Below are 9,440 nucleotides of genomic sequence, written 5' to 3'. Positions count from 1 at the left end.
GCAACACATTTTCAGCTCTGATCTCCAGCATCTGCAGTCCTCACTTTCTCCTGGCATGAACAAAAACCTTACATTTCCTCCACTGAGCCATTCAACTTTATCTTAAGGAAGGAATATAAGGTTACTCCTTCTCAATGCTATCTTGGAAAACATTTCAACTAATGAACACTCCTTGTTACAGCAATCTTGAATTGACCATTCGCCAGTCCTTTTCCATTCCAGTGAAGTTACCATCTCACTCCATGCCAACATCCATGTCTTTTAGATTTTCCCTCTATTTCTTTTCCAGAGCAAAAAAACACATGAACCCAAGAAATCAGAGCCGGGGTTATCCAGGTAGCATGTTGCTCTATTATTCAATGTAATCATGGCTACTCTTAGGCATCAACCCCACCTTCTGCTCCCTCCCCATATTCCTTGATTCTCTGAGAGAACAAATGTTTCTTTAACTCAGCCTTAAATGCAATCAACAAGTGGAGCTTCCACAACCTTATGAGGCAGATAATTCCAAAGGTTTGCAATGCTTTCAGTGAGGTCGTTTTCAATTCATCGCAACCCTTACCCTGAGACTGCTCCCCGTTCGATTGACAGAACAGAAACAGCCACTCAGTGCCTCCCCTTCAGAATCGTGCACTCAGAGATTAACTGATTAAAGTCACAAAAATATTCAGTCAGGCTCCAGCAGTGGCCTATCCGTCCTTCCTGGCTTTCCCTCAGCCTTTAATACATTCCATCCTCACCATCATTCCATTCCCAGTAGGCATAATCTCTCCTGGTTCCATCTCGCAACTAGCCGGTTCAACATTTTCCAACGCTATTTTTTATTTCGATGATCTCCAGTTTGCAGGCTTGGTTCATTGATTAATTTGTTCACCGTTTTTCAATTATTTCATTCTCAAACATGGGTGTTATGTTAAGGTTGTACAGGATGTTGCTGATGCTGCATCTGGAGGACTGTGTATAAGTCTGGTCGCCCTGCCACAGGAAGGATATGATTAAATTGGAGAGGGTTCACAAAAGATGTTGCCGGAAATGGAGTGTTAAGCCTTAATAATAGGCTGGGGCATTTTTCACTGGAGCATAGGAGGTGGAGGGGTGACCTTATAGAGGTTTATAAAATCACAAGGGGCGCAGATAAGATGACTATCAAGGGTATTTTCCCCAGGGTGGGGAAAATCTAAGAGGCATATTATTAAGGTGAGAGGAGAAAGTTTTAAAAAAGACATGAGGGCAACATTTTTACACAGAGAGTGGCTTGCATGTGGGATTAACTGCCAGGGGAAGTGGTAGATGCTGGTACAGTTGAAAGACATTTGGATAAGTACATGAATAGGAAAGGTTTGGAGGGATATGGGCCAAACACAGGCAGGTGGGAGAACTGTAGTTTAAGAACATGGTTGGTATGGATAGTTGGACTGAAAGGTCTGTTTCCATGCTGTATGACTTTATCGCCATATGCAGTCACCCTCCATGTGTAATTTAATGACCATCAGCACAGCCTCCTGTTAAACTTCCATACTTTCCAATTCCAAATCATGTTCTATCCTAACTCAATTTGTTAAAGCATGAACACTTTGATGAATGCAGCAATTTGACACTGGATTCCAGCTGTCTACAACTTGATCATTGTGTTTGAATTTGCCGCTTGGAAACTTCAATGTCCTGTTTGCTACTTAACCCTAGTTTGCGTCCAATACCTCGTGCGTTGTTAAGACAATTGACTGAGCAAAGACCTTATTTGTTCCAACTTTGTTCTGTCAGAAGTTGATATTTTTTAGCCGTTGTTTCATTTTATCAAGACTAAATTTCATAATTCAATCCTGCACCATCAAAGGAAGCTATTTGACCCATCAGCCAGACTTTAATGCAGGACTGAGAGAGGGCAACATTTCAATATTCCCACCTGTGGGACAAGATATGAAGTGAAGGTGCTGTTCAGTGGTCACTGGAGTAGACGCAAACACATTTTCACCCCCTCTGGGAAAGCACACCGCAACATCAGCTACCTCTGCTACCGCCACTAGATGCATCATTTTAAGGAGAGTGGACGCATAAAAACCTGGGTTCGATTCCAGCTTCGGGTGACTATCTGTGTGGAGTTTGCACATTCTTCCCTGTGTCTGCGTGGGTTTCCTCCCACAGTCCAAAGATGTGCAGGTTAGGTGAATTGGCTGTGCTAAATTGCCCGTAGCGTTAGGTGAATTAGATGGGGGTAAATACAGGGTAGGGGAATGGGTCTGGGTGGGTTACTCTTTGGAGGGTCGTTGTGGATGCATTGGGCCAACGGGCCTGTTTCCACACTGTGGGGAATCGAATCTAATCAAGTGAACCAGATGGATTCTGACAAATCCAAAGATGTGCAGGTTAGTGACAGATACTACAGATGTAGCATATTGGGGGAAATGGTACTCCATTTTGTGGACAGGGAACTGAAGGTCATAATGGGCAGGATGGGCAGAAGAGGCCACACCACCAGACCTAGCCAGGCTGGTAGGTAGGCCCTAAGGTGGCTGGGGCTCAGCCATCTGGAGAAATATGCAACAGTGTAGGAAGAAGATCAATACCTTCCTCTGTTCCACCAGGGTAAGTGGTAGAAGCATTCCCAGCAAACTACAGCCAGCAGCGTCAAGTGGATGATCCATCTCAGCCTCCTCCAGAGGACCCCAGCATTACCCATGCCAGTCTGCAGCCAACTTGATTCATTCCACGTGATCTCAAGAAACAGTTGGAGGCACTGGATACTGCAAAGGCTGTGGGCCCTGATAGCATTCCAGCAGTAGTCCAGAATTATCCTCCTGATCTTGTTGCTCCCCTAGCCAAGCTCTTCCAGTACAGTTACAGCACTAGCCAACAATGTGGAAAATTGCCTTGGTATGTCCTGTCCCTAAAAAACAGGACAAATCCAACCTGGCCAATTACCGCCCCATCGGTCTACCCTTGATCATCAGTAAAGTGCTGGAAGATTTCACCAACAGTGCTGTCAAGCAGCACCTGCTCAGTGATGTCCAGTTTGGGGTCCACCAGGGTTACCCAGCTCCTGACCTCATTACAGCCTTGGTTCAAACATGGACAAAAGAGCTGAACTCTAGAGGGGAGGGGAGAGTGACTGCCCTCGACATTAAGACTACGCTCAAGTGAGTGTGGCATCAAGGAGCCCGTGCAAAACTGGAATCAATGGGTATCTGGGGGCAAACTCTCCACTGGTTGGAGTCATACCTGACACATAGGAAGGTGGGTGTGGTTGTTGGAAGTCAGTCATCTCTGCTCCAGGATATCTCTGCAGGAGTCCCTCAGGATAGTGTCCTATGCCCAACCATCTTCAGCTGCTTCATCAATGAACTTCCCTCCAAAATAAAGCCAGAAGTGGGGATGCACACCAAAGTTTGCATAATGTTCAGCAGTATTCATGTCTCCTTACAGAATGATGGCCGTGCCCAAATGCAGCGAGGTCTGGACCATATCCAGGCTTAGGCTGACAGGTAGCAATGACCATCTCCAACAAGAGAAAATCTAAACACTGTACCTTGACATTCCATGGCGTTAATCATCACTGAATTCCCCCACTCCCACTGTCAACATCTTGGAAGGTATCGTTGACTATAAACTCAACTGAACTGACCACATAAACACATGGCCACAGGGGTAGTTCAGAAGGTGGGAATTCTACAGCGAATAAATCACCTCCTGATTGCCCCAAGTCTGTTCACCATCTCCAAGGCACAAGTCAGGAGTGTGATGGAATACTCCCCACTTGCCTGGATGGGTGCAGCCCCAACCACCCTCAAGAAGCTTGACACCATCCCGGACACAGCAACCCACTTGATTGGCAGGACATCCACAAACATCCCTTCCCTCCACTATCAACGCTCAGTAGCAGCAGTCTGTAGGTGTCTACAAGATGCACGACAGGAATTGACCAGGACTTCTGAGACAGCATCTTCCAAACCCACGACCACTACCATTTAGAAGTACAAAGGCAGTAGATACGCAGGAACACCATCACCTGCGTGTTTCCCTCCAAGCCACTCACTATCCTGACTTGGAAATATATCACTGTTCCTTCAGGGTCACTGGGTCAATATATTGGAGCTCCCCCAACCCCCAATTTCATTGTGGGTTTACCTACTGCATGTTATGGATGAGAAGGCAACTCACCACTACCTTCGGAAGGGCAACTGGGGATGGGTAATAAATACTGGCCCAGACAATGATTCTCATGTCCCATGCGTGAATTAAAACTAAAATGTATGACCATGCCGGGCATGGACATGGATCAGTACTGGGCCCACCATTTTTCATCATTTATATAAATGATTTGGATGTGAGCATAAGAGATACAGTTAGTAAATTTGCAGATGACACCAGAATTAGAGGTGTAGTGGACAGCGAAGAGGGTTACCTCAGATTACAACTGGATCTTGACCAAATGGGCCAATGGGCTGAGAAGTGGCAGATGGAGTTTAATTCAGATAAATGTGAGGTGCTGCATTTTGGGAAAGCAAATCTTAGCAGGACTTATACACTTAATGGTAAGGTCCCAGGGAGTGTTGCTGAACAAAGAGACCTTGGAGTGCAGGTTCATAACTCCTTGAAAGTGAGAGGTTGAATAGGCTGGGGCTGTTTTCCCTGGAGCATTGGAGGCTGAGGGGTGATCTTATAGAGGTTTATAAAATCATGAGGGGCATGGATAGGGTAAATAGACAATATCTTTTCCTTGGGGTGGGGGTGTCCAGAACTAGAGGGCGTAGGTTTAGGGTGAGAGGAGAAAGATATAAAAGAGACCTAAGAGGCAACTTTTTCACTCAGAGGGTGGTACGTGTATGGAATGAGCTGCCAGAGGAAGTGGTGGAGGCTGGTATAATTGCAACATTTAAAAGGCATTTGGATGGGTGTATGAATAGGAAGGGTTTGGAGGGATATGGATCAAATGCTGGAAAATGGGACTAGATCGGGTTGGGATATCTGGTCAGCATGGACGGGTTGGACTGAAGGGTCTATTTCCATGCTGCACATCTCTCTGACTCTATGAAATCTCTTGTACCACGGGCCTGGATAGAAAGGTAGGCAGCGATAGGTTCACGAAGCTGGGTTGTGTGGGGATCTGGTGAGTTGTGAAGCCTGTGGGATTTACAGGAAGGAAATTGGAATGTTTGACTCAGGGGAGGTGAAGACTGGAATCCATGGTTGAGGAGTACTCACAGCCATCCTCCTTGGTGCTGGGCTTCAAAACTATATAATGGGGGAGAACATGGCTGTGACCGCCCTCACAGTGAGTGGGGTAAGTGTCTCAAACTGGGAGGGAGAGGCCCTGCGGGACCCATCGATGAAGGAGTCTTTAAAGGGACTACACAGACCCCAGCACCAAACAGGACACAGACCCACAGGGTCCCTAATGGCCAACCATCTGAATGAAATCCCCTGCTGTTTGCTGCACACCTCCCTGTCCTACCCGAAACGTCTACTCTCCTGCTCCTCGGATGCTGCCTGACCGGCTGTGCTTTTTCCAGCATCGCACTTTCTGACGCTGTGCTAGACTTTGCGGACCACCTAACCCACACCAACACGCTTGGACACTGAGGCCGGGGAGAGAATGAAGACAGTGTAGGGTAAAAAGTAGAGGGTATCAGCAGAACCCATTGGCCTGTACACACCTTTCTCAGGGACATGCTGCAGCAGACTCTCAACGCTGATATTGATCCACATTACAGACTGTGTGGACATGAAGTTGTACCTCACCCTACAATAGTTACCTGTGCCAACAAGCTGCTCTCAAAAAATGTTCTTCTCTCTCTCCCTCTCACTGTACCTCAGTATGTTCCCTGGTTCTGCAGTTGGCCTGCGGGGACCCTGCTTAGTGGAGCCCGCTGGCTTTGGACATTTCGTTGGGCATCTCCTGGGGCACTTGTGCCTGGATGGACTAGCCATGATAAGTTGTTAATCCTCAGCGCAACTTTCAAAGGGTTGGAGGGGACAGGCAGAGTAAAAGCAGAGGGCACAGCCTCCTCTGGAGGGTCCCGAGTGGAGATTTCAGAAGGAGATGGTTCCTCCTCCAGCTGGTAACCTCTTGGCACTGCCCTGTCTCCCTCTGAGGACAGGGCACCTGGAGAGTGCACCAGCTGTATCTTCGGCCCTGAGGGCCATGTCTGGGGTGATGGAGAGCAGGTGTGTACACACCCTGAGGAGGCTGAGCCAGGCTCTCCATGGCAACCACCGCCCTGTCCATGGAGACATGACTCACTGCGCTGCTGTAGCTCCTGGGCACTAAAGGCCATTCCCTCCCACATTCCTTCCAGCTGCTCCTGTCCCTCCCTGTGCACATGGGAAAGCGCCCTGATTCCCGACTCCACAGAGTCCTCTTCGATCCTGGGCCTGGTCTCTGCCAGCTGTCCGAGTGCCAGCGGACTGGGACATGCATCCCTTGGCCAGCCGTGGTGCTGTCACTGTGAGGTGCTCACCGGATTGTGGTGACCAACGTTCCATTGCCAGAGTATCTCCTGAGCTGTCAGTCTCTGAGCTGGTGAAGGGGCCAGCCTTGGCCAATGCTTCCTTCGAGGCCTGAGTACTCTCACTATCAAAGGTCCACCAGGTAGCTTCTGAGGCACAATTGGCGGTGACGCTGATGGTCACCACAAGAAAGAGGCGGGGGTGGCACGGGGCTCAGTAGTTAGCACTGCTGCCTCACAACATCAGATACCCAGGTTCGATTCCAGCCTCGGACGACTGTCTGTGTGGCGTTTGCACATTCTCCCTGTGTCTGCCATGGGTTTCCTCTGGGTGCACTGGTTTCCTCCCTTTTTCAAAAGATGTGCAGGTTAGGTGAATTGGCCATGTTAAATTGCCCGTAGTGTTCAGGGATGTGTAGGTTCAGTGCATTAGTCAGGGGTAAATGTAGGATAATAAGGTACGGAAATGGGTCTGGGTGGGTTACTCTTTGGAGGGTCGGTGTGGACCTGTCGGGCTGAAGGGCTTCTTTCCACACTGTAGGGAATCTATAAATAAAACCAAAAGGCACAAGTGAGAGAGAAGATGTTATGGGCAGTGGCCAGTGAGTTGAAGTGGTGTGCGATATTTGGCAGTGGTGGTGAGATTAAGAGGAGAGTTACATGAAGAATGAAGGGTGGAACGTGATTGATGGAATGTGGTGTCTGCATCTCTGCAGGAACTGTCCTGGTCTTTTCTTGTGAGATGCAACATTCCATAAGACCATAAGACACAGGAGTGCACATAAGGCCATTTGGCCCATCATGTCCACGCCACCATTCAATCATGGCTGAAGGGCATTTCAACGCCACTTACCCGCACTCTCCCCATATCCCTTAATTCCTTGCGAGATCAATAATTTATCAATCTCTGCCCTGAAGACACTTAGCGTCCTGGCCTCCACTGCGCTCTGTGGCAATGAATTCTACAGGCCCACCACTCTCTGGCTGAAGAAATGTCTCCTCATTTCTGTTCTAAATTGACCCCCTCTAATTCTAAGGCTGTGCCCACGGGTCCTAGTCTCCCCGCCCAATGGAAACAAATTCCCAGCCATGCATTTTCTTGTAAGTTTCTATTAGATCCTTCATTCCATCTTCGCAGAAAATGAAGAACTGAATGTCAGGGCACCCCTGTACCCACACAGTTTCGCTCTGTTGCGTTCTGAGTTGACCTGCCCTTGCAACGGGAGAAAGCAAGGCATTGAGTGAGATGGAAGTGGGTCACGTGGGGTTGGTTGGTGCTGGCACAAGTGGGTGAAGGACAATAAGGTATCAGATTGAGAAGATAGCGCGGAGGTAATGTAGGGTTAGCAACATGAGTGAGTGTGGAGACAAGAGGAAATGAGAGAAGAGTTTGTAAATACTGAGAATGGTAGAGCACATGCCTTAGTGGAGGGGCATGGAGCAGCAAAGGTAGAGTAGACCTGTGGTGGTACACGTACGCTGGCACAGAGGAAAAGGTCACTGGCCTTCTCGCAGCCTGACTGACCATTCCTCTGCTCCGTAAATAGGGCTCTAATCAAAGTGGGCTGAGGAGTGGCAGATGAAGTTCAGTTTGGATAAATGTAAGTTATTGCATTTTGGTGAAACAGACCAAGGGCGGAACTTATACAACTCATGGTAGCGTCTCAGGTAGTGTTGTAGAACAGACAGACCTAGAGGGTTCGGGTACAACATACTTTGAAATTTGTGTCACAGGTAAGACAGAGTGGTTAAGAAGGCTTTGGCACGCTTGCCTTCATTGCTCAGACCATTGAGTACAGGCGTTGGGTCATCATGTTGAAGTGTACAGGGTATTGGTGAGACCTTGTCTTGAGTACTATGTGCAGGTCGCCCTGTTATTGGAAGGATATTATTAAACTGGAGAGGGTTCAGAGGTGATTTCCGAGGATGTTGCCGGGAATGCAGGGTTTGAGGTATGAAAATTGATTGGAAAGACTGGAACCTTTTTTCACCCGAGCGAAGGAGGTTGAGGAGTGAACTTATTGAGCTTTATAAATCATGACTGGCATAGGTAAGGTGAATGACGTGGGTCTTTTCCCGAGGGAGGGGGAGTTCAAAACCAGGGGGCAAGTTTTAAAGGTGAGAGGAGAAAGATTTTAAAAGGACACTTTATTTTCTACAGAGAGTGGTTCATGTGTGGAATGAACTGCCAGAGGACGCGGTGGATGTAGGTGCAGTTACAACATTTAAAAGATATTTGAATGAGTACATGAACAGGAGAGGTTTGAGGGATATAGGCCTGGAGCAGGCAGATGGGACTTGTTTAGTCTTGGAAAATGATCAGCGTGGACTGGTTGGACCGAAGGGGCTGTTTCCGTGCTGTATGACTCTGTAAGTGGTGACCTCAGGCCAACCTGCCAGGATCTGGTGTCATGGCCTTCTCTGTCCCTCTTCTGCAACACCCTGGTCACCGGGACCTCCAGGTCCCTCAGGGGGAATCACAGTGCCATCTTCCCCTTCTCCCAACATGTTCAGAATCTGCCTACAACTGAGCCGGGCGACTTCAGAAAGCCATGTTCTTGTCCGGGTGCATGCGGGTCTTTTACAAATGCCGTGGTTATGGGGTGGGATGAGATACTGGCCCTTCAGCGGTGATCTGCTGAGTGGTGAGTTGCACTGGGAATGAAGTGCAGTCAGATGTGGAGGAAATCAGACATGATTCACTTCAGTGAGGGGAAACGTAGTTGATAACGCCTGTTTGGTAAGGTATGGTGCGTGTAGTGGTTGGAACCAGGTGGGTCTTGTTGACTAGGAGATCTTTGATTGGCATTGCTAACCCAGGCCAGACAGGAAACCCTGGCCGACAAATACAAACTGGGGATTTTGAATCTCCTCAGCTCAGGAAAACAAAATATATAAACTGGGGATAAGTTTCAAATCTCTTCAGTTCAGGGGACTGACTCTGAGCTGGTTAGTCACAGAGAGTGTACTGTGCACATGCAAATAAAGGGTGACTTG

The sequence above is a fragment of the Chiloscyllium plagiosum genome, chromosome 14, assembly GCF_004010195.1.
Source record: "Chiloscyllium plagiosum isolate BGI_BamShark_2017 chromosome 14, ASM401019v2, whole genome shotgun sequence".
Taxonomy (NCBI): Eukaryota; Metazoa; Chordata; class Chondrichthyes; order Orectolobiformes; family Hemiscylliidae; genus Chiloscyllium; species Chiloscyllium plagiosum.
This window is presented reverse-complemented; position numbering follows the sequence as displayed.